This window comes from Bidens hawaiensis, unplaced genomic scaffold (assembly GCF_021521415.1).
Source record: "Bidens hawaiensis isolate Kalapana, Puna unplaced genomic scaffold, B.hawaiensis_p1.1 tig00027332_1, whole genome shotgun sequence".
Lineage (NCBI taxonomy): Eukaryota > Viridiplantae > Streptophyta > Magnoliopsida > Asterales > Asteraceae > Bidens > Bidens hawaiensis.
This window is the reverse complement of record NW_027494422.1, coordinates 39,633-65,459: the sequence shown is the minus strand read 5'-3', so window position 1 is coordinate 65,459 and position 25,827 is coordinate 39,633. Positions and strand designations below refer to the sequence as shown.

The 25,827-nt window shown below is 37.6% G+C and overlaps 1 pseudogene across 1 annotated transcript; it reads left to right on the top strand.

Moving 5' to 3' along the window:
• The first annotated feature begins 19,159 nt into the window (after positions 1-19,159).
• LOC143575289 (transcription factor ICE1-like) lies at positions 19,160-20,977 on the top strand (annotated as a pseudogene). The gene is made up of 4 exons (XR_013142734.1): positions 19,160-20,179; positions 20,300-20,537; positions 20,619-20,789; positions 20,884-20,977. The product of XR_013142734.1 is annotated as a transcription factor ICE1-like (transcript).
• Positions 20,978-25,827: the final 4,850 nt, after the last annotated feature.

Genomic DNA, 25,827 nt, shown 5'->3' with positions numbered 1-25,827 from the left:
TGCACATGCGGAAAGTCCCGTCCTTCTTTCGGACAAACAAGACAGGGGCTCATCATGGCGATGAGCTAGGTCGGATAAAACCCTTATCTAACAAATCTTGCAACTGAGTGGACAACTCCTGAAGTTCCGCCGGTGCGAGCCGATACGGGGCTCGTGCTATGGGTGCTGCACCGGGTGTCAACTCGATTTGGAATTCAACTTGTCGTACAGGAGGGAGTCCAGGCAAAGCATCCGGGAAAACTTCCGGAAAATCGCGCACAATCGGTATATCTTCCATTCGCTTCTCCTCCGCGGGTTTCTCAACAATCTACGTCACAATTGCCGGATGACCCTTTCGCAGGTCTGCGCCTTCATAAGGGTAATGACGCTGGTGGTCATGCCGCTTCTCTCACCTTGGACCGGAATGATCTCGCCGGAAGGGGTAGTAATGTGAACTATCTTATCGTGACATATAATCTCCGCTCGGTTCTCGGATAACCAGTCCATGCCGACCACGACATCGAAACTACTAAGCGTAAAGGAATATGGTCGATATCAAAGACATGACCTGACAGTTTTAACTTACATCCCGCAAGTACATGAGTCGTTACTATAGTCTTACCGTCAGCTAATTCAACAGGAAACTTAGCATCTAACGGAGTTGGAGTTAAGTCTAAGAGTTGGTTAAAGGCTTTCGACACAAAAGTCCTATCAGCTCCAGTGTCAAACAAAAAAAGAAGCAAAACAATCGTTCACAGGGAACTTACCAGTCACCACGTGCGGATCATTGCGGGCTTGACCCAACCCAATAACGAAAGCTCTTCCTTTACCATTGCTTCCACCACCACTGCCACTTCCATTACCTCCATTGTTGTCGTTCTGTTTCAGCTTGGGACAATCTTTCCTGAAATGACCTTCCTGCCCACATTCGAATCATCCCTTTGTCGTCATAGTTGGCTTAGGAGCACCCTTTGCCGCAAGGTCTCCTCTACATTCCTTCGCCTGGTGACCCATCTTTCCGCATCTCTGACACTTGACACGGTCACACTGGCCAACATGATGATAGTTGCACCTATTGCACTTCGGATATTTCTTAGCATATCCGCTCGAACCCTGCCCGCTACCGTTGTTATTGTTGTGGTGATTCTGATTGTTAAAGCTCCGAGTGAATTCGGGCTTACGGTAGTGTTGTTGCGGTGGGAGGTTCGAGGACGAGGATCTGGTGTTGTCAAACTTCCTCTTTCCGCTGCTCGGGTTGTTGTTGCTGTTGTTGTCATTGCTCGGGTTGTCACAGGCTTTAGTGGTTGAACCCCTAGGTGGTAACGCACCTTGGGTCACAGCTTGATCCGTCAGTTTGTGAGCTAAACGGATCGCTTGTTGAATCGTGGCTGGTCTGGAAGACGTCACCATGCCCTGAATCTGCGGTGCTAACCCATCGATATACATCTCAATCCTCTTACTCGGCGGATCCACCATCCGCGGACACATCACAGCCAACTAGTGAGAATGGGTAGTGTAGGCTTCAATTTCTGAGCCCACAATCTTTAGTGAACAAAATTCTGACTCTAACTTCGAAATCTCCTCTCTCGGACAGTACTCCTCTCGCATCATGTTCTTGAACTCCTCCCAGTTCATAGCTTTAGCCAGTTCCAATCCAAGGATCTGCACGTTCGAATTCCACCAAGTGAGGGCAGAATCCTCCAGTGTTCCAGCAAAGAATTTGACCCTACTGGCAGGGGGACAATTACACATCTCAAATGCCGACTCGGCCTTCTCAGCCCAACGCAGGAAGCCTATAGCTCCCTCAGTGCCCTTAAACGAGCTGGGCTTGCAGTCAAGGTAATTCTTGAAGGTACACGTTCCACTTGGACCTCCAGCTTGGTTCTGAACATGTGCGGCTAGAGCGGCCGCCGCATGGTCGTTCAGCAGGGTTTGGAGTTCAGCTGCAGTCAAGTTGATGTTACCACGTCCGTGTCCAGCGTTTCTTCTAGCCATTTCCCTTCCATCTAGGTGTTATCATCCTTAGATGTCATCGTCTGAGGACACCTCTGAGTGTTCCTCTGGCTCAGCCGGTTCCTCCTCCGGTTCATCTTCGGGTTCCTCCTCGGGATCTTCCTAGGGATCCTCCTCAGGCTCTGCCTCAGGTTCGGCTGCATTCTGAGCAATTTGCATTTGTAAGACATCGCAACGCTCTAAAGCTATCTCGGTTCGGGTCCTTGCTACTTGGAGTTGCTCTTGCAAGTCTATCATCTCGGCTTGCATCTTTCTCATAATCTTCATCTGTTGATCACTAGCCTCTTGCATTTCCTTCATTGCCGCTGCCATGCGGGCAATCTCCTCCTTAGTCTCGGTTCCGTCTTTTAACAGTTCGGAAACGTTCGCTCTCGTATAGCGCATGTAACCCACGTCACGCTCCAAGCATGAAACAACAGCTGCGAGAACTCGCTCTACAGGTTCGGTTATGGGTGGTAGGGTGTTGGGATAAGCAGGATGGTTCGGGTGAGGTAACGGGGGAACTTGTTCGCGATAGACCATACGTCTAATCATGTTAGGGTACCAATCCCAGCTAACGTCGTTTTCGTATATGCCTCCGGATAAGCGGTACCTCTTCGGTGCGGGAGCTTCGAGTTCCGGGACTACTCGGGGTGGCGATGCGGTAGGTAACTGCGGTTCCTTCCCGTGAGCATGCGTCATCGGATCAGATGAGAATGAGGGTGGCGGCGTCGACATTCCTACAGGTAAGCCGTGTATGCTCGCGCGTATGAGTGAAAGATGTAAAGAGATAAGATTACAAGACTACACAAACCTATGCAGTGCGTATCATTATAACTAATGGGTCGTCGCGGTTATAGTCTAGTATGCATGCAGCTTCTAGTTAGCTATAACCAATGGCTCTGATACCAATCTGTCACACCCTCAAAATCCACTAACGGAGTTTTACCGTCAGAGGGTGTGAACTAACAGGATCGGAATCATCAGTTATAATCAAACCATAAAATAAAGTTTCAAAACCATGAGAAACGTTTACGAGTAATTAAATGCGGAAGCGTAAAAACCTTTAACCAAAAGTTGCGTCACGCAGGACGACTTAAAACCAATGATAACTGTTAAAAATAAGTTTGCATAACAAAAGCGTTTTCAAGCAATGCATGTTCCTAAACCGCGCGCCCGCCTAGGCTACCTAAGAATAACATACTAAAAGTGTCAACACAAGGTTGGTGAGTTCACAAGTTATATAAAAATAAATGTTTAGCGATTGCGTTCAGCGTGTTGCGTTACCAGATAGTGTTATGTCAATTATATATCTATAGGTAGCTAGCCTATAAAACAAGTATCACTAAGTGTTCGACACCGAAGCTGACTGTTTATCATTTGCCTTGCCACCAGGTCATCCAGACCATGGTATTTGTTTAGCCAAGATTACACCCGCTCGACCTCCAGTCGAGTTTAGCGTTGGGTGGGGTTTGTCAAACCCAGTAGTACTACTCAACAATGACTCGCTATTATCCAAATATTAACCGGTTCGATGTTATGAAGGACTTTAGTTTACGCGTTTGCCACTTAGTCTTTACAAGTGATATATAATCTATATTAACAAAATCTTAAATGCGTTTCGGAGTATGTTATCTCCCCCAAGTGAAAAGCGTTTAAAACAGTTTAAAAAGGGGAAAGTGAAACTCACTGTTTGCGAAGAAATTCCCAAATTAAATCACCAAGATGCGCGTCACAGAAAAACTCTCTCTAGCGTTCTAAAACAACAAAGAGATTTTTCTAAGTGTCGGAATATTATCGAGTCTCTAGACCCGGCACATAATACCTATGCACGTAACATGTTTCGTGTTTCGTTTGTGAATCGTGTGTGACTTTGACAAGTATATCTGTGATACGTTACATGTGTAAGCAATCATATACGTGTCATGTATTCATAAAGTACATCACTAGCAATTTCTCCCCGTAAGGGCATTTTGGTCAAATCATGACAATTAACTAGCCATTATTCCCCATAAGGGCAATTTGGTCAAATTATGACAATCAATTAGCAATTATTCCCCGCAAGGGTAATTTGGTCAAAACATAACAATTATATAGCAAGTATCATGTTTCATGCATTTTCACAAAACTCAGCAGCTAGTTTCACCGAGACAGAAATTCTACTTGAAAGATTGTACTATTCCAATGATCATAGCATCTCAATTAATTTACCAAAAATCATCACAGAAGCATATATGTCTTAGGTTTCCATAACATATTTTATTATATTTTTATTCCTCATAGTTTTCTCACAATCATCAAATCATTACAGCAAACTCATAACAATCAAATTCATGCGCAACAGAATGTTATTTGCAATTCCCGTTAAACGAAAAATCCAATAAATGCAAGACCACTTGGGTTAGGTTCCTAACTCAATAAGTCAACTTCCAAAAGTGGAACCAACCCAATTGGTCTCGTAGTTCATGAGATATAACATTTACAAAACAACCTAACAGCAGGTCTAACAGCTTAGCTTTGCACAACGATTTTGTAAAATCATAAAAGTTAACTTCTACACGTCCAAAAATTGCAAATTTATATTCTTTAGAAACTAGACTCAACCTAGTTTACTGTAGTATCATTAATCTCAAACAATTTTCACATTTACACTTCGTTACAGTCACTTAAACATCAAATACACATTCTGTCCAGAAACCGTTTGCATCCAAACTCAACATATTAACAATCTATGAACTATCATGCATTCATATAACACTCTAGACTCCATAAACACCATCCATGCACATCAATTACACATTACATACATGATTAGGGTTTTTGTTTGAACTCAAATCAAAGACACAACAATTAACGTGTAACAATATCAAGACTAGTTATCAAATCATTACCCAATCAACAACAATCATATTAACTATACACACACACAAAATCGGCTCATTAGGGTTTTCAATTAACCCATTAAACATCAAAATCAAGTAATAAGGATGTATAGGATAATCGATTATACCTTCCTAGCACCTAATTCTTCAATCAAGGGCTTGATTTGATGGTTGTATGTGTGTGTATAGTCGACGGCAGCCAAGGAGGTGGGGATGGGGTTTCCGATCGGGGTTGTGGGGGAAAGAAATAGGTTAGGGTTTGTTTATTATTATTATTATTATTATTTATAAACATAATAAGTTACACTCAAGTCCCTCCACTTTCAATTGTTGTTTTTTTTTCTAACTTAAATAACTAGTTTACATCTTGAGTTAACGTTTATAACCATGTTATCACATAACACATAAATTTAACATATAATTATCACATAATTACTGTTTTGACGTTTTTCGTTTATTCATCAATCGTTTGCGTCAACTCGTTTGCGTTTCGGTGCAACTCCCGAAAGACTACACATGTAGTAAGTGTTAAGCGTCATTTAAACCCTAGTTTAAATGTAATGAAGTGTGCGTTATAGATTCAATGATCTTTAAGTTTGAATTGACGGAGTTGAGTTAACGGAGTTAACCTGAAATTGACGATTGTCACATCCATCCTTGACGAATGTTTCAACAATATCTTTCAAGGATGTACACTCCTCAGTGGTGTGACCCTTTGTCCCGTGGAAGTCACAGGATTTGCTCTGATCCGCGTTATGTCGCTGCCAGATCATTGGAGCTTTTGGCCATGGGAGTTTTTCGGTGGCAAATATCTCCGTGACGCTTTTGGTGAGTGGCGTCCACCGGGGTTTTCGGCTTGATGGGTGCGTGTTATCCCTTCTGCCTACTAAAGGGCGAGAGCTGGATGAGGTGTCAAAGTTTACCCTTGACTGCCAAATACCTAGCTTCCTCTTTTTGTTGTGCCAGGCGGTCCGGACATTGTTTTCTCTAGTCCTCTGCGTGTAGAGGTTTGTGCTCTGGGGAAGATCTCTACCCAGTTGCTTTTCCGTTTCCGCGAAACGTTTAGCTGCTGTCATGATGGCATCCCATGTGGATGGCATGCCGTCTTTACCCGTCAACGTGCGGATAAGCTCTGGGTATTCGGCGCCCTGGATGAAAGCGGAGCGAATATGATCTTCGCTTATGGTGCCCAGACTCAGCTTCTTCGAGTTGAAGCGAGTGATGAAATCCAGTAAAGATTCATCCTCCTCTCTAACGCAGTTGAGGATCGTCCACTGCTCTTCAGTATATTTCCTCTGTTGACTGAAGTGCTGGCTGAACTTGTGTTGGAATCCGCCCAATCATAGATGTGGTGGACCGGTAAACGATCAAACCACGCCCTGGCCGCTCCAACCAGCGTCATCTGGAACATATAACACCACGTGGGTTCCGTCCAGTTGCTGACGGTTGCCCCCGCTATGAATCTGTTCAAGTGATCGTCTGGGTCGGATATACCATCATAAGTGCCGATGTTGGACATCTGTTTGGCACTCTTCGGAGCGATTGCTTCCGCAATGTCCCTTGCAAACTTGGACGTTCCCGCATTTGCAACAGTTGGTCTAAAGGTTTTGGAGAAGTCACGTGGGTTTCCCCCCGCGTTCCTTGGTTTGAAGGTTTCTCCAAAATTCCTTCTTGGTTGGAAGTCCGTTTCCTTACGCTTCCTTTTCGCCCTGTGACGAGGGTTTGCGTCACTGTCGGACTCCTCCCAATCATCGTCCAAGTATTCACACTCATTGCTCATGTTGAGCTGTTGTCGAGTGCTTCCGAATTCGTCAGCCTGTTGGAGTGAACGTAAGCGTTCATCCAACTCAGCTTGGAATTCCTTTTGACGTGCTTCCGCCCATGCTTTAACTTGATCAAGTGTTTGGCGGGGGAGCCTCATCTGTTGTCTCTCCAACTGGGTATCGGTGAATCCCAGTGAAGGATTTTTTACTACACTTGCCCCGGCTTGGGTAACCGGGGTAGTGTTCGTAAAAATTGTGTATTCGCCGGTGTTCCCCCCAGTAGCTGGGGTTGTGGTTACCGGAGTTTCTTGGTCACTCGCTGGCCTTGGCACCGGAGTAACCTTAACCATCTTTCTAGAGGTTTTGAAAAAAAAGTGAAGAAGAATTAGTTTTTGCTTCTATGTACGAATGGCGCCAATGAAGAAACACTAAGGTACCCCGGCAGATTACAGATAATCTGGGGGTTAAGTAGATGTTTCCTACGAGGGTTAGGTCCGGCAAAGATGGTTGTTCTTCTGATGACCTGCAAAACAGACACCGTGAGCTCGTCACTAAGAAGGGGGGGGGGGTTCCTCCTTGTGACCACCCTCCGGCGTGAGAATCAGACTAGATTGCTCCGAATATAAGTGTATATTAAGAGATAGCTAGAGCAGATATGTGATAGTATCAGATGATATGTGATAAGATGTGATATCCATACCGTTCCAAGGTGTTGGAGTATTTATAGCCGAAGGTAGGTTTCCAAGCAGGTACAGCCAGCTGTATACTATTCCTTTTCTACCAACTGTGGGCTACGCACGTGCCATGCTGGTGGTTGGTGGTAGGCAGCGGCTGATAGTGACATGGCCGGCTGTGTACTATTCCTTTCCTACCAACTGCAGGCTATGTACGTGCCACAACAAGGGTTGGTGAGTAGGCAGCGGCTGATAGTGACATTTTGTACTAGAGCGTGCTCCTCGTACTGTTGTCGGTGAACTGTCACCCTGTGATTGGTTCATGGGCTGCTTTGGTCAGATCTTGTCTATTTTGTCCATACCTTGGCAGGTATAGTACAAAAGATCTTCCAGAAGCGTACGGACTGGCTCATTTGGGCGGGAGTATTCCCGCCTTGCTCATTCCTTCAGGTGACATTACTGAATTATTGAGTGCCTTGTGCGTGTAGCCTTGCTATTAGTGCGGGTAGCCTTCCCTGATGGCTTGTATCCGCAGCTGCGGGAATAGGCGGGGTACTTCACCATTGGGAGGCTTTTCCTGCGGGAACAGCTGGCGTACTGCGCGTAAGGTCTTCATCTCTCTGAGCATGGTGGGTCATGCGGAACCAGTTGGTCTTTGCGCAGACGTCCCTCTTCAAGGTGAGTCTTGCGGGTCCAACTGGGCTCTGCTGGGACCTACCTCTTCACGAATCAACATTGAGGGTCACCTTTCACTAACGTAACTATACACTTTGTGTGTTAAATATTTTAATATAAACTACATTATATATTATTAAATACTAGTTTGAGGCCCGTGTATAAAATGGACGTGGCTCAGTGGTAGAGCACTCACTTTACAAGTGAGAGGTAGGGGTTTCAAACCTCACTATCACCAATTTATATGGGAGATATGAGGGATGACCCTGGCATGCCAGGGTTCGAGTCCTGATCTCACCCGGTTTTACCGGTTCCTCGCTCGGGCTCGCTGTCGTGCCGTTTGGCGGGCGTAGGGGTCGGGTTTTATCCGGGGAATCCCTCAATAGGTGGACCGCTAGGGGCTCCGTCCGTCCGGACTAGTGGCCGGCTCGGGATACCTTTAGCCAATGGGGGCCGCGTACGGAGTACCCGGCGTTACTTAGTTGGTCGTTCAAAAAAAAAGTTTGAGGCCCGTTTATTACACGAGTAGTTCTTGAAAGTACAATATTTAATAAATAATCAGTATACAAGAGAACAATAAACGCGTTAAACACTATTAATACAGTTGTTATACAATAATCATTAAAACGATTATAAAGTAAAAAACAATTATAAATATCAAATGTTTGAAAAAAATAAGAAGTAAATATTAAATTAACAGCTTCTAAAAATGGTAATTATTATTTTACTATTATAAATTTGTTAAAAAAGGTGTGGTTTAATGTAGAAGTGACAAGTGGTAAAACTTGTAGGCTTTTATTAGAGAGTATAGATTTTTTTTAACGGCTAATATTATATAAAGAAAAAAACCTAAACTAGCAAGAGGCTAGGCTAGACACAACAAAAACCCAATACAAAACATCAAAACAAGAATATCAAAACGAAAAAGCGCACCAAAAATATGCCGTTTGTAATAAGAAGATTGTTTGTTTTTTTAACTTCTATAAACTGCTAAAATAAACTGAAATTTAAATAAACAAATTTTTAAACTTCAAAGAGTTTTTCAACATTGAAAGAGTTGAACAATGAAAATAGATGGCGAGTGCCCGATCGAATTGATCGGGTCATGTAGGAACAAGGTTCAAGTCTACCGGTCTGTTAGGATGCCTCAGCTGCATACATCACTGCACTTCCACTTGAAATTCAAATAATAGTTATAAAACACTGAAATAATATTAATTAAACTACAATAACCCTTTTTTAAATTATTCATTCCGTACTTCGCATTAATTGCCCAACAATTTCTTCTCGTAACCGAGTCATATATTCTCGATCTAATGCAGTACCATGTGCTTCAACCTCGTCTTCATCAGCATCAAAGTGCACATGGCTATTTCATAACGACACATTGTGTAACATCCCAAAATTTCTAAAATAATATTAATTATATTATTTAATATTGGTGGGAAGGTTTACTCGAGTTAATGGGAAAATAATAAAATAAAGTGGAAGTGATTATGAGTCGGGCTTGTATTGGGTTAAGTAATATGGGTAATGGACTTGGGTTAAAAAGGAAGGAAGATGGACCATGGGCTCAAGCCCATAACCCACATATATAAACCTTAAATCACCCATATCCTTTCATTTACACATATTCCATACACCACCCAAAACACACTTAGCTCTCTCTCATCCTACTTTCTCTCTCTAGCCGAAACCAAGAGGAAGAACCGATTTTCGACCCGAGGTATGATAGTATGATATTGTAGAGATCCAAACTCGTTAGATATAGTCGCGAAACGACGAGCCGACACCTTAAACCGTTAAAGTTATGAGATCCAGGTGGAATCGGGTATAAACAGAACCTAAGTTAGCTTAGGGGTTACCCTAGCTCATATCTGGATCGAACGAGATGAAAAACGGTGGTGAAACGGCTGAGATATCGTTTTTCCGGCGACATCCCGGTTTTCCGGCGAAGGCGGCGCCGGAGTTGGGTGTACGAGGTAAGGATGTCAGAGAATGTTCTCTAACATTCTGACATAACCCTAGTTCGTTAGCGGTGACTTAACGAACTAGAAGGCAATTCGTTAATCGATTTCGTTAAGAGGAAGTAACGAACAAGAAGCAGTTCGTTTAGTCATTCGTTAAGGATAAGCAACGAAGAAGCTCCAATTCATTAAGTAGTTCGTTAATGAGGAACTAACGAATGAACCCCAGTTCGTTAAGGGTTCAGTTCGTTAAAGGACCAGTTCGTTATTAAGGTCCAAATCGTTATGAAAGGTGACGAACTAGTATAACGAATCAGCTAAGGAAAGATAACGAATCAGATCATGTGATAGATAACGAATTAGACTGTGCTAGATAACGAATTACACTGTGATCTGATAACGAATTAGGCTTAATTCGTTATAGAAAATGTGATGGTGAATAAAATAATAATTTAAAATCCTAGTGGAAAATGTGTTAAGACAGTTAATAGAAATAAAATTTTTCCAAGCTGACTTGGCAGCTCGACCCCAGCCAGGGGATCTGCCCCTTGGACCCTTCTAGGGGCTGCCGCCCCTAGACCCCCCTGCCAGGGGCGCTGCCCCCGGACCCCCGTTCTTTGAGGGTTGTAAATAGACTAGAAACGCGATATGGATAGTAATAGTTAATTTATATGTGTAATTGTTATACAGTTAGTCGCGCACAGCTAAAGAAGGAGTAACTGTTAACCGAGTTCAGGTGAGTTTCAAGCCCCATTTCCTTGTTATGCTTTCGGGGCTGTGTGCATACTCGATGTGAAGTGTGAATACACTTACCTTAAGTGGTAAGTGTATGCTATAATGTTTGATGTGGTATATTTATATATGTTATGATTGGATGCTTGTTGGTGCGTGAACGATCTTCGGATATTACACGTGTAGACATGGAAGGTAATGTTAGACGGTGTGCGAATGATCTTCGGATATTGCGCGTACCGTCATTCGGGAATGATCCCTAAGTGGTTATTAGTGTGTATATAAACTTTGTGATATGACTTGGTTATTATGTAAATGATGTAATGATATAAAGTGTGTTGTAGAAAAGTAGAGGTAGGACGTGATAGAAGTAGTAAGGGTCGAGTAAGGGTGTTAGTGGCATGACGATAGTACGTGGTATGGTAAGCCTATGCGTTATTCGTTATTAAAGTGGCATAACGAGATTCATTATTAAAGTGGCAAAGTGGCATAACGTTATTCGTTATTAAAGTGGCTAAGCTGTAGGGGTAAATAAGAGGTAAAGTGGTAAGGTGAGCAGGTTAGATAGTGGACTATGTGTCTTCGGATACGTATTTAATGCATGTAGTGGTTGTATGGTAAGTTTCTTGATTAACTAGAACTCACTTAGCGTAGCTGACTTTTAGTATGCACGCAGGTGAGCCGATTAAAGAACTAGCATGAGGATGACACATGGCATGGAGTGAACGGCTGACATCTAATGATAAAAGAAATAATGTTTTAACATAATGTTTTATGTTATGATTTAAAGACAAGTTTGCAATGCTTTGTAAAGAATGATCGAAGTTTTATATTCCGCGAAAGTTTTAATTAACTATGATTTGTAAGAACTGCGTTTATGAGTAAATCCGACGCTAAAGTAGGGCTACCGGGTTCGGGGCCTTACACATTGGTATATCGTATTGTGTAAAGAACTCATCGCTTAAACCTTTTTTCCTTATAAAATTATGTAGCGCGAAACATCGACGTAATGTTCCATTGTGTAGCCAACGAAAATGGTGTTATCCTCTTCTGGATATGGAATCGTACCTTCAAGACACCAAAAGCACGCTCAATGACATTGCGAAGTTTTTCATGTGCATGGCTAATTTTTTATTTATAGGTCAATGCACGTCTCCAACGAAATTCTACAAGCCAATAACTCACATTACGAATTAGAGCGATAAACCCTCGTACATGTGCATACACGACATCACAAAGTTATATTTCTCTGTAACTATATACAATTTATTAGAATATTAATCTAAGATGGAAATAAAACCAGAAACATACCTGGTGATGGAAACATGAATCTTGCATGTGAATATGATAATGCCTCTTACAATATTTTAGAATCATATGTTGCCCCTTCCCAGCTGACCACAATGAATGTGAAAATCATGTTGAAATCACAAATTGCTAATACGTTTTGATAACGATCCCCTTTCCACCGTCCTCTATATAAATCTTGTTTCCCAGTATGGATAACAACATGTATCAAAGTTCATCTTGTGCACCAATTGTTCCTTTAAAACCCCATTGTAGCCTCTTGTTATGCCCTAGAATGTTGAGATTTGAATTGAAAGAAGTTGGTACTATCATATCTTTAGTGAAAAGCATCATGTTATCCAAAACTTCATAAAAAATTAAGAATTGTTTGCTTCGACTGTTAAAATCTACGCTCGATAACCGCATAACGTTGATTGTGACCGATTATAATAAAAACATAGCCATCTTCTCCTCAACTGATACATGTTTACTATCCTTTAAAGGATAATTTATTCAAAAATGCACACATAGTCGAACAAAGCATTCACATGACATACATAGCATTTCATTGCATTGTGTGAGATTTCCTTGCAATAACTCTAACGTGTATTTATGTCCCGTCATATTTAAATCATTGTCTTGCATTCGTTTCAAACCTCTCCTCAAAAATAAATGGACATACAAGTACATTACAAGAGGTAATTTCTTATCATAACTTATTTATACCCAAGTGAAATGCTTCCAATTTCTTTCATCCTTTTATGTCGGATGGATTTTCTTTCTCCATTTCCTTTCTATGGAATTATTTTCCGTATGAAATGTTTTTATTTTCTTATTTTCTTATTTTCTTAACATGGAATGATTTTATTTCCTTATCTTATTTTCTTATTATATACCTTGAAAATATTTTTGGTCCTTTATGTTTATTAGACTGTCAAACTTGGGCCGAAATTTTGAGGATGTTACATTTAATAAATTATCAGGATCGTCTCCGAGATTTTTAATACCTCGGTCGAGCTGAAATAAACATGTCCGTAAGCCCTAACGAGTAACGAAATATATAAGCTAATTTTTTTAAACGACATTAACGTTATAACAATAAAAATAGCAAAACTATAGTAATAAAATTAAAAACAATAATAGATAATCGTTAACCGATGATTCGTGAAACTCTCCTAGAGGCCTTATTTTGATCGACGTTTTATTTTATTTTTTAACTGATTATTAATTTTTTATTATTAATTTTGCTATTCTGGTTTGAGCCCAATGACCTGAATTTTAACCAATGTATTTAGAATAAAAAAAATTGGGCCCGATAATATTAAGTGATCAAAATTTAATTATAATATATGAGAATTATCTTTTTAAATACATATAAAAAAATTTGGCCCCGAATAAAAGTGCCCCGGCCGAAGGTGCGGCTCAAATACCTTCAAGGCCGGGCCTGTAAATTATATACCGAAATTTAAACAGAAAAGTTATTTGGTCCCTGTATCGAAATCTGAAAATGACTAAGAACATAAACCGAACAACATATCCGTTATTACGGTACAGTAATAATTCGGTACCAGTAGTGCAAAAACACCTAAAAATATTTAACCCCACTTATAATGAAATCGAAAGCCATTAAAATGAATATCGACACTTGTAGCGGTTGTTCAGTCAGTAACGAACGCATATTATTAGAGAAAAAACATATAGAAATAATATCGAAACCGAAAACCAGAAAATTTAATACAGTAACAGTAACAATGTTATTTGGTTGGTATCAACTCGTTTTGATACGATACCGATACCAGGTCTAGTTTACGATACCAAAAAGCGCAAGATGCGTGGACCGACAATGTGCAATCGCTGTTCACATACTTAGTACGATACCGATATCGGTACGACAATTGTTAAGTAACTTAGATAAAAAATTTTACAAAAAAATTAACTTCAAATAAATGAAAGTTCGTTTTGCTGGTAAAAAATAATAAAAAAAATATATATTTACACTTTCTTTCTTGTTCAAAAGGCCCATTATTTCACAAGTTAGGCTCATGAAGAGAAATGATTAATTTTGTCCGTATAACAAATACCAACAAACTTCACAAAAAATTGATTCACTTTTCCCGATTATTGGCTTTATTTAGACAAAACATAATACACCAAATTTGGTTATTTTTTATATACATAAAGACTGAAATTAATTCGTTTCCAAAATAATATAAAGAAAGAAAACACAGTTTATGTTTCCTTTTTAATTTCTTAAAAGAAAAAAAAATATGTATAACATTTTTCTTGTTATATTTCATTTTTAGTTATTTGTAATTCCAATCATCATTTACTATCGAAGTTAGTTCTCGGTTAATCAAAACTTGTTGGAGGAAATATGTTGAAAATTAAGACTAGCTTTAACTTTAGTTAAGACTATTGTCGGACAATGTGTTATAAATAGGATTATTTAAATTCAATAACCATTTTATATATGAATTTACTAAAATGAGGCATTAGTAGACAATGATTGAGGGGAAATAAAAATTAATATTCTAAAAAAGTCGGGTATATGTTTCGGGTAAATGGATATGTGGTTTCGATAATCGGGTGAGCTATCATCTAATCCCATATATACTCATCTCATACCCATGAAGTTCTTTAAATCCTAATCCCATACTCGTCGGGTTTTGGGTAGGGCTGTTCAAAAAGCCCGTAGCTCGCGGCTCGCTTGAAACTCGCTCGAAAATAGCTCGAAAAAAGCTTGGCTCGAAAAAAATCGATTCTAAATGAGCTCGACTTGACTCGGCTCGATTTCTAAACGAGCCGAGCTCGAGCCAGGGTCAGCTCAGCTCGTGGCTCAGTCTTGGCTCGGCTCGTTGACTCGTTTAAATTAAACCCTAAATTTTAATATCTATATATAATAATATCATACCAAGAAGTAAATAAATAAAAATTATACATATATTATGTCACTCAATATCTAAAATCTTATAAAAAAATTAAAAATATCGAAAATAAAACATGTAAATTGATAAATTCTCTAGTTTATAAATTTTATATAATATATATGCTAAAATAATATTTTTTTTGTACTTTATATATCAAAATTTGTAAAATATTAAATATAAAATAATAAATAAAAAATTAAAAAAATTAAAGGAGCCCGGCTCGAGCTTTATACGAGCCGAGCTCGAGCTCGATTTTTCAGCCCGATAAAGAAAACGAGCCGAGCTCGAGCCAGCTCGATTAAGTTCGAGCTGAGCTCGAGCACACTCTGGCTCGACTCGACTCGGCGCATTTACAGCCCTAGTTTTGGGTATACCCATCTCATATGTTTTAGTTTTCGGGTATGTCCGTCACGCTCATGCTTTTTTATCATCCATACGTTAAAGACATGGTATCTAGTTAGTTACACGGTATCTAGTTAGTTACATTGTAATCATGTGAGATTACGTTACATAATTAATTAGCGGTATCTTTATCATCTTTATCCGTAGATAAATTTTGTCCTTGTCTAAGTACTATGCCGAAAGGTACTCAAAAGAAAACAAAAGTATTTACTTACGCAAAAGGTACTAATGTTTGAAAAAAGAAAAAAGAATAAACAATAAAAATATATAATAATCAAAATTTTGTAGTTCGTCTATTACTCCAAGTTTATAAATTTATTTTTTAAAAATAATTTTTATATTAAGAAAAGTTTTTATATAGCTTTTATAAGTAATTTATCATTTTTCTCCTACCTATTTTATTATAAGTTAATTAGAAGTTAACTAGAGAGAAGTCATGCGATGCAACAAGGAACACAACATTGCAATTTATAATTATATATTGAAAGTGAAAATGTGTTACCTAATTAAAGATTAAAAAGCACATATTATTATGGTGTTAATATTATTATTAAATTGTTGTATATAAAACTTATTGATATTTAAATAGACGAAGGAATTCACATGTGGCATGAAGATTTAATTTTAAAGAACTGTATCATGTGTTTAAAAGTTGTAATTATTTAAATTTATAAAAAGTTACACTTTTGTCATTTTCATATGTATTATAATACAATTAATATATAGATAATATAGTATATAGATAGATGTTTCTTTTTATTTAGATAAAAGACAAATTAGATTTGATAATAATATTCTCAGTCCGTCCCCTATAATGTGAGTGAGTATTGTAAATTATATAGTATGTTTAAAAGTAGTTGCAAGTATATGAGAAAGAAAAAGTTATATGAGAAAGTTAAATTTTATGTTTCACTATTCACACAATATAATCTATTAATATTTTCTGAAACTGATTGTGATTAGAGTGAAGATAAAAGATAGTTATAAAGATATAAAAAATATTATTTAATTAAAGGAGGAAGAGAACCATAGTGATTTTCAGTGTAGTTATATGAATATGGATGAAGAATGGGCAGAGAATACTCTAACTGAACTAAATTAAATTGATCATGAAATGACTGTTCCGTCCGTTCAAAAATAAAATTCTGATCTTTAAACAAGGGTTAACCAAAAGATTCTTTCAAATAACCAAAATATTTAATCATTTGTAACTGAAATCTACTAGCTAAGAAAACTTAAAACATTAGTTTTAGGTTCATTGTGAACTGTATACGCTATTTTTTATTGATAACACTCAAGTATTTAAATAGAATTGCAACTTTGACCCAACTCGGAACTAACCTTAACTCGAAAAATATATACAGATAATCCTAACTTTGAATGTACTTTTCTCCAACGATCTTATACCAAGTGAAAGTTAACTCCATTAGTTTTTTTATGACATTGATTGTTTGTGGCAAAAACGTGCATCTTACTGCAAATTAAGAGGGACACTTCATACACCTGGCCTACATTTCTAATCAACACTCGTTTGAATCCCTTAAACAACTTACGCAATTAACTTTTAGGCCTACATTTCTAATGAACACTTGATTTGCAGTAAGTGATGGTTTTAGGGTTTTTTTATCACATAGAAGAAACTAACGATTTTAACTTTCATAATATGAGATTGTTGGAGGAAAACACGTTCAAAGCTAGAACCGTCAGTATTTCTTAAGTTGAAATTAATCACGGCCAATAAGTCAAATTTGGGATTATTCAAAATCCAATTTACCTTTTATTTAAGTATAATACAAGTTAGATTTGATAACTGAACGAACTTGAATTTATCATGTAACAACTGTTCAAAAAGAAACTTTTGATCATGAATCACGGGTTAACCGAACGAATTTTTTCAAATGACCAAAATATTTAATCATTTGTAACTGAAATCTAACAGCAATGAAAACTTAGATACCGGAACATTAGATATAAGTTCATTTATGAGGTCAAGTTATTCAGCAAAGGGGGGCAAAAATGAGAAACATGAGAATGATTTATGACAAAAAAGACTTCCTAAAAATTAATAAAAAAAATCATTATTCAAAATAAAATAAAATGCGAAAAAAGTTACAAGAAAATGTTTTCCCCGTGTTTCTCATCCTCAAAAGAAAAAAAAAGACACAATGTTAAGTAAAAAAGATCTTTGTGTCTTTTTATTTATCATTATGTTTTTTGTTTATTTTCATCATTGATTGTGTATTTTTTTTCCTTAACATTGTGTCTTTTTTTTCTTAACATTGTATTGTATTACTCAAATTGAATTATATTTTGCGATCTGTTGTGTCTTTTTTTTATTTATATTTGAGTCTTTTGTTTATTTCCGTTTTGTGTCTTTTTTTCTCGACGCTATGTCTTTTTCGTCTTTTTTTAACGAGAAAGACGAGGGAAACATTTTAGTTTTAGTTTATTTTACTTTGTTCGTTTTTTATTTATATTTTGAGTTATGATTTTTTTTACTGTTATTCTTAAATTTTTTTGAGGTCTTTTTACGTTATAAATTCTTTTTAAACTTCTAATTTTTATCCCCTTATGCATTTTAACATTTTCATAGTTATGAACTGTATTACTTTTTACTAATAGCGCTCAAATTTTTAATAACATTAAATTTTCAAATTTTTAAATGAAACTGTAACATTAAATGACCATAACATATACTGCATTATTTTTATAACATTTTATCTATCACATATTTTTATGTCATTAAAACACAAGAGTTTAACATATTCACATGTTTATCAAATAGATAGCAAGTCTATGGATACTTTTCAGAGTTTATTAAAATTTTAAAACTTTTAAGAGTTACATTTAATAATATATTTTTTTTTAAAATTTCATATGTATTATAAATAGTTACATCTACAAAAGTAAAAAAAGAAGAAGAAAATACACGGATCAACTTCAGACACGTGTTTAACAAGTATTTAATCATTCGTTACAATTACGCAAATCACGTTATTCATCTAGTTTTGTTCGCTATTTTTGATACCAGTGTACGCATCTCCACCCGTAAACCCGCAAACACAATCCATTTTTCCATTTCACAGTTCACACTCCTAAATCTCAAATCTAAAAAAAATTAATAAGAGAATAATTACAAAATCTTAAAAAATCCTTTTATATTTTACAAGAAATACTCCTAATAATCATTTTCTTAAATTAAATATCTTTCCAAATTTCTTAGAATTCCATTAATTAAAGTGTCATTTTCCACTTTTGGAGGCTCAAAACCCAACCCCAAACTCAAACGGAATAGTACAAGTTTCCTATGCATCACATCTTGTACATTATTAATCCAGCTAATCATCATCATCGTACTCAGTATATCCCACCAATAGCAATGCTATGGTAGGGTCTGAGGAGGGTAAGATGTAGACAGCCTTACCTCTATCCCATAGGGATAGAGAGGCTGCTTCCGGTGAGACCCCCGACTCGATAGTAGTTTTGCATCAAGCCTTGGACATAAGACACATAGCACTCAATCATCGGGGCACCGGCTGATCGGTGCATGTGCCCTTGTCTTTCGGCTATCAACGCCACCACATGATGCCTGATTAACCTTCCGCCACTTTTAACGTTATTTTCACGAGATTAGTAAAATAACGTCAAAATTAGTGCAATTTTACTTTTGCCCACCCGAGGGTTCACATATATATACATTATATGCGCGCACCGCAAGCAGGGCGTTATTAATCCAGCTAAGTTCTGTTAAATTGTAATCATATCACCGCAAAAGTAACGTTTTTTACAACAATATAAATTCATCCATTCGCCCTTCGCTCTCTACAACATATTCACTCTTTCTTTCTCTCTCTCACCATTATTATTATTATTAAAAAAATGCTATCAGGGGGTAATAATAATAATAATCTCTGGATAGAAGATGAACAAGCCAACAACAACAACCAAACAAACCCAATGTCATCTTTCAAATCCATGCTTGAAATTGAAGAAGACCACCCTAACAACAACAACAACTGGTTCTTGCAACAACCTACCAACAACAACAACTTACTGTTCCACCACTCAAACAACTTGTTGTTGCAACAACAAGTTGATTCGGGTTCTTGTTTACCCAATCCCGGGTTCTTGAACCCGTTCTTTTTGCCTCAATCCGAGACGTTTGATCTCGGGTGTGGGAATGCCTTTGGGAATGGGAATGGGAATGTGGGGTTTTATGATTCAGGATTGCAAAGCGGTGGTGTTTCGAATTTGAACTCGGATACTCAGTTTCTGAGTAATCTGAGTAATCCGAGTAACCAGCTGGTTCAGTTGTCCGGAAACGGGTTGTTCTCGTTTCCGGACAACTCGCTGATGCTGAACCGGTCGAAGCTGCTAAAACCGCTGGATAATTTTGCAGCTTCGACCGGTGGACCTCCGACTTTGTTTCAGAAGCGGGCTGCTCTGAGACAAAGTCGGAGTGACAACAACGTCAACGCCAGCGTTGGAGTTGGTGTTGGGGTTGGGGTTAACGTTGGCGTTGACGTTGCCGGAGGGAGTGGTGGGGTTTTGGGTGGGGAGATGAATGACAGGAAGAGGAAGATGAGTGTTGGGAGTTGGGATGATGTGGATGATTTGAGTTTGGATGGGTCTTGTCTGAATTATGATTCAGACGAGTTTACAGTGAACACCACCGCCGATTTTGGTGAGGAGGGGATCAAAATCAGCGGTGGTGGGAATTCTGTTGCTACCAGCACTGTGACCGCTACGGCTGGTGGCGGCGGTGAGAGTGGTGGTAGCAATCAGAAAGGGAAGAAAAAGGGGGTTCCTGCTAAGAATTTGATGGCGGAAAGACGCCGGAGGAAGAAGTTGAATGATAGGCTTTACATGCTCAGGTCTGTTGTCCCCAAAATCAGCAAGGTAAGAGTTTTTTTTTTTTTTTTTTAATTTAAAATTTGAATATTGATATAGATATCTTGAATGTTTAATCAATGCTTGATCAAGAATCTCATGAACTGCATTTAATGTTCATGATTACAGATGGACCGGGCTTCGATTCTAGGCGATGCAATCGAGTATCTTAAAGAGCTTCTTCAAAAAATCAATGACCTTAACCTTGAACTTGAAGCCGCCCCAACTGCAGGTGGCTTGGCGGCTGCAGCCGCCACCCGCCCCTGGCTTCTACCCTTTAACCCCAACTCCCACCAGCCTCCCTTTGCGGGTCAAAGAAGAACTTTGCCCCACCACAATCTCGAGCCCAACCGGCCAGCCTGCAAGGGTAATCACACTTACTATATTATGATCATACATTTTAACGAGTTATTTAATAAAATGTTCGGTTTGTTCGTGTTGGTTTTAGATTGAAGTTAGGCAAAGAGAGGGGCGTGCGGTGAACATCCATATGTTTTGTAGTAGGAGGCCTGGTTTGTTGTTGTCAGTCATGAGAGCAATTGATAGTCTTGGTCTAGACATTCAACAAGCTGTGATAAGTTGCTTCAATGGATTCGCTCTTGATATTTTCCGGGCCGAGGTTAAAATTTAAACGATTTTAATTTATACGTTTTGATTTATTTTGATTCGTTTGTGTGATTTTGTTTGTTGGTTTTCGGTTTTCGGTATTGTAGCAATGCAAAGAAGGGCAAGATGTTCATCCTGATCAGGTTAAGGCAGTGTTGTTGGAGTCTGCAGGGTACCATGGTGTGGCTTGAGTTAAGTGGAATAAAGTGGTTTAGTGATTTGGGGGTGGTTTTTTTTTTTTTATTATTATGTTTGATATGAATGTTCTTGTTTTTTATTTGGGGTATGTAGTGAAATCAGGGGAATCTATGAGAAATGTTTTAGAGGTTTATTGGTATTGGGGATTTGGAATTTGGAATGAAATATATTTTGTTGAATTTAGTGTTTATTTGCAGTTTTGGTATATTTCTTACTTTATTGATGTTTGCTATTGTTATGGTTAGCGCGACACGTTAACGTTACAATGTGTTACTCGACAACCTTGTCGGGTTGTCTTATAAAAATGTTCGTAGCTTGTCAAGTTTACAGACAGATCCACATCAAATACTGGACCCCACATTCACACACGAGCTCCCTCCCTCTCATGTCTTCTTTCTTTTCCCATATGTGGCCACGGGCATTTGCCGTGGCAGTATGTGGCGTTCTTGAGCCTTCCACCCCACGATGGAGCCATGTTGGCGTCCGTAAGATGAAGGATGCAAAACCCTCAACCTTACATGTTTCACCAAGATTTCATGTCAAGGGAAGCACAAATTTGAAAAAAAAACAAATAAAACGCGGGCAAAGAAGCCAAAAGTTTTTGAAAGCCAAAAAGGCATTTTTAGAAAAAAATCACCGTCATTCGCTTAAACAGACGTAATGTTAACGGGGTCCTACACAATGTCACATAACCCTTTGCAATCTCAGTACTATCATACTCAGTCATTTAGCCAACATTTCCCTTAAATGAAGAATAGTTTTAAAAATGTAGTCACGTTCAGTGTTTTAAAAACCGGTTCAAACCGGCCGGTTGAATCGGTTAAACCGGGTTTCACACAACATGTCGGTATTTTGAGTCCGGTATTTCAACCGGTTTGCTTGAACATCGTACCGGCGGTTTTTTGTCTCAAATACCGGTTTTTACCAGCAAACTGGTTTTAAGTCCGAGAAATTTTTGATTTTTGCGCCCATATTTTTTCAAAATTATTTTTAATCCAACAATTAACATTCAAACGTGTAAACTTAAGGACTATTGTGCTTTTACATTATTTTTTAATATGGATTAACTTTTGGATTATTTTTTGTTATGAAATCATATAGTTTTGGGTTATATTTGGATTGGAGTTATATTTATAGGAAATTATAAGGTAAAATATTCAATCGGTTGAACCTCCCGGTATAACCCGGTTCAACCGGTTGTACCATTTTTTAGCCCAATCCGGTACAAGTAAAATACCGGTTTTTAAAACATTGGTCACGTTCGTTTAAACCCTGTCACAAGTTGCTTTGGAAGCGAAATCACAGAAATAGCAAACACGCTCAAAGAAGCGAATTGTTGGCAAAGCTAAAATAGAACCCTCCGAACATCACGTGACACCTTTTAGTCCTCAAAAAATGTCATCCTCACGCGTATAACCAACAATTCCTTCAAAAGGAAAGATATTAAAAAAAACAACTTGACACCACTTGAGTTTAAATTACGTCACGTTATGTTGGAATCTCAGACACAAAAATAACGGGTAAGCTGAAGGAAATCAAAAGTATTTGGAATGCTAGAAAGAGCCCTCTCCAACATCATATAGCACCTTGTAATCTCAAAGAATCACCGTCGTCACACGTCTAACCAACAATGCCCTTGGGGGGGGGGGGGGGGGGGGGGGGTTATTTTTGGAAAATGTAACTACAAATCAGTTTATAAACCATCTCACGCAGTCTATGAACTGGAGACACAAAAAATAACGTATACAAACAAAAAAACCAAAAGTGTTACGCAAGGTAGAATGAACCCTCCACAACGTTACATAACAACCTGCAATCTTGGAAACTTGTCATAATCACGTGTTTATCCAACATTTCTATATTTTTGATAATATCACTAGAAATCACTTCAATTTAAATCCATGCCACTTAGTGTTGGAATCAAAGACACAACATTTAACAAACACAAAAAGAAAAAACCAAAAGTGTCTGGAAATCTTGAATGGAACCCTCCACAACGTCATATAACACCTTGCAATCGTCAAAAGATGGGACGGTTTTTTTTAAAATAAATATATAAATAGAAATCACTCTAACTTTCATTTGTTCCACGTCACACAGTGTGAATTAAAAACACTAAATAGCGAATACACTTAAAGAAACAAAAAGTGTTGGGAAAGCTAGAACGGACGCTTCACAACGTCACATAACACCTGCAATCTCGGAAACTTGTCACTATCACGTGTTTAACCAATGTTTCTCATAAAATAGAACGGACGCTTCACAACGTCACATAACACCTGCAATCTCGGAAACTTGTCACTATCACGTGTTTAACCAATGTTTCTCATAAAATAGAACGGACGCTTCACAACGTCACATAACACCTGCAATCTCGGAAACTTGTCACTATCACGTGTTTAACCAATGTTTCTCATAAAATAGAACGGACGCTGCACAACGTCACATAACAACTGCAATCTCAGAAACTTGTCACTATCACGTGTTCAACCAATGTTTCTCATAAAAGGAAGAGCATTTATTTAAAATATCACTAGAAATCACGTTTTGTATAAACCCACGTCATATGGTGATATAATCGAACACATAAAAACAACAAACACGCTGAAAAAAACCAAAAGTGTTTCGAAAACTAGAATGTGATCTTCCAAACGTCACACAACACCTTGCAATATCAAAATACTATCATTGTCACGTACTAGAACATTTAACGGATAATCGCCTTTAAAAGAAGGATATTTTTTAATATCACTGGAAATCACTTTTTCATTAATACTCACGTCAAGTTGTGTAGAAATCTGAAATACAAAAATAGTGTGCAAGCTCAAAGAAGCTAAACGAGTTTCAGTAACTAGAGCATAACCCTATACGTTGTCGCATACCGGGACAAGCAAATTCGGTACTAGTATCAATTGGTACCGGTACCAAGTTATGAATCTTTTGCGCTACCGTACTGATACCGAACCCAGCATTTCGGTATCGGTCGTTCTCATCCATAGTCACTTAACATCTTGCATTCCTGAAAAAATAGTCATCCTCACGTGTTTAACCAACACTTCTCAAACTGTGTAGTGGATGGAACCCCTATGGGGTCTTTTGCGCTATATGGTGCCACGTCACCATAAGGGCGTTTTACATTATTATTATATAATTATGTAAGTGTTATTATTGTAAAATTGACAAATTATATTTTAATAATCTTACATTTGTAAGGTTGACCTTTAATAAGCCTAAGAATACTACTACCGGAGGTCCCACCTTTTAATTTTTTTTCTTATAGTATATCCGTTAAAAAATAAAACTTAACGACGTTAAGTTTTATCCGAATTTCAGACTGATGTTTTAGGGGACCGGAAAGAGAATATGAGCCGATTGATGTAAAATTTATCTCATAACGATGCTCCAAACTGCTTGATATTTCTTAATTGAAAGTTTAAACACTCAAATTAAAGCACCGCTACGTTGTTTGGAGCACTGTTTCAAGGTATGCTTTACATCAATCGACTCTGTCCTTCTTCCGATCAAAAGAATCAAAACATCAATTTGAAATTTGGATAAAATTTAATGTCGGTAAGTTTCTTAATGAAGGTCCAATGAGAATTTTTTTTAAAGCAGGACCTCTAACAAGAATATTCTCAGTTGGTATTATTGTTAGTCAATAAAAGAAAATGTGGTTACTAAGATCCAAATTACCTAAAAAATTTAAGACCTCAAATTAAATTTCAAAATATTTATTTATATTTTGTGTTATTTTTTTTTGAATGGTGACTTTAACTATTACATACCCAGCCGGTTTCATATTTGTTGGGTATTGTTACTTTTTACTCATCGGACATACCCATGTTATGGTATTATATGTGGTTAACATCTAACTATCTAAATGCAATTACTCAAAACTCGATCTTAAACTCACTTTAAAATGACTTGAAATATCAAATATTGAATCACGTTAGTATCTTTATATTTTTAATAATTTCAAATTTTATTATTTAAACCTATATATTAATTCTATAAGATCATATAGTATACTAGGTTACAACGCGGGTTAAAAAAACACAGGTAATCAGACTATTCACACTTAATATCATACATGTCTCAAATCTATGAAAATGTTTAAATCATTTTTCTACCGATTTAATCCCATGACATTGCCTGTCTTGTATATTTCAAATTTTTATGTCAAGTTCGGTTTTTTATGTCCTCATTCAGTTAAAATACTTCTGAATAATAAAAGGAGGCCTATAAAGCCAAATATATATGCTATTATTAGTGTTATCTTTTATACTCACATGTAATATGCTATTTAAAAATCAGTTAAAATCATGCCTTTCTAAAAGAAAAAAAAAGTGATCATGCCGAAGTACTTGTAGAAACAAAGAGCCGGTATACAAAGCCAAATATATGAGATCTATATACGTTTAATTATTACGTCTGATTTAATGTTGTAAAGTTAGGAAAACCATGTTGTTAAACTTAAATTTAAATAAGTATAACTAAAACAAAAGAAGCCAAAAGTGTTTTCTTTTTTGAATTAAATATAACTTTGATTCATATATTGAACAAAAAATCCAATTAAAATAAAGAAGTGGATAAGTGAACAACAAGATGTGCCGTCACCCCCTTTTAAATAAGGGTGTTTAAAAGCAAAAGGGCATTTTTAGAAAAACATCACCGTCTTTTGCTTAAGCAGGCGTCATGTTAACGGGGCCCTACATAACATCACATAACCCTTTGCAATCTCAGGACTATCATACTCACTCTTTAGCCAACATTTCTCTTAAATGAAGAATAGTTATAAATATATAGTCACTTTTACTTTTAACCCCCGTCGGTCGTCACACGTTGCTTTGGAA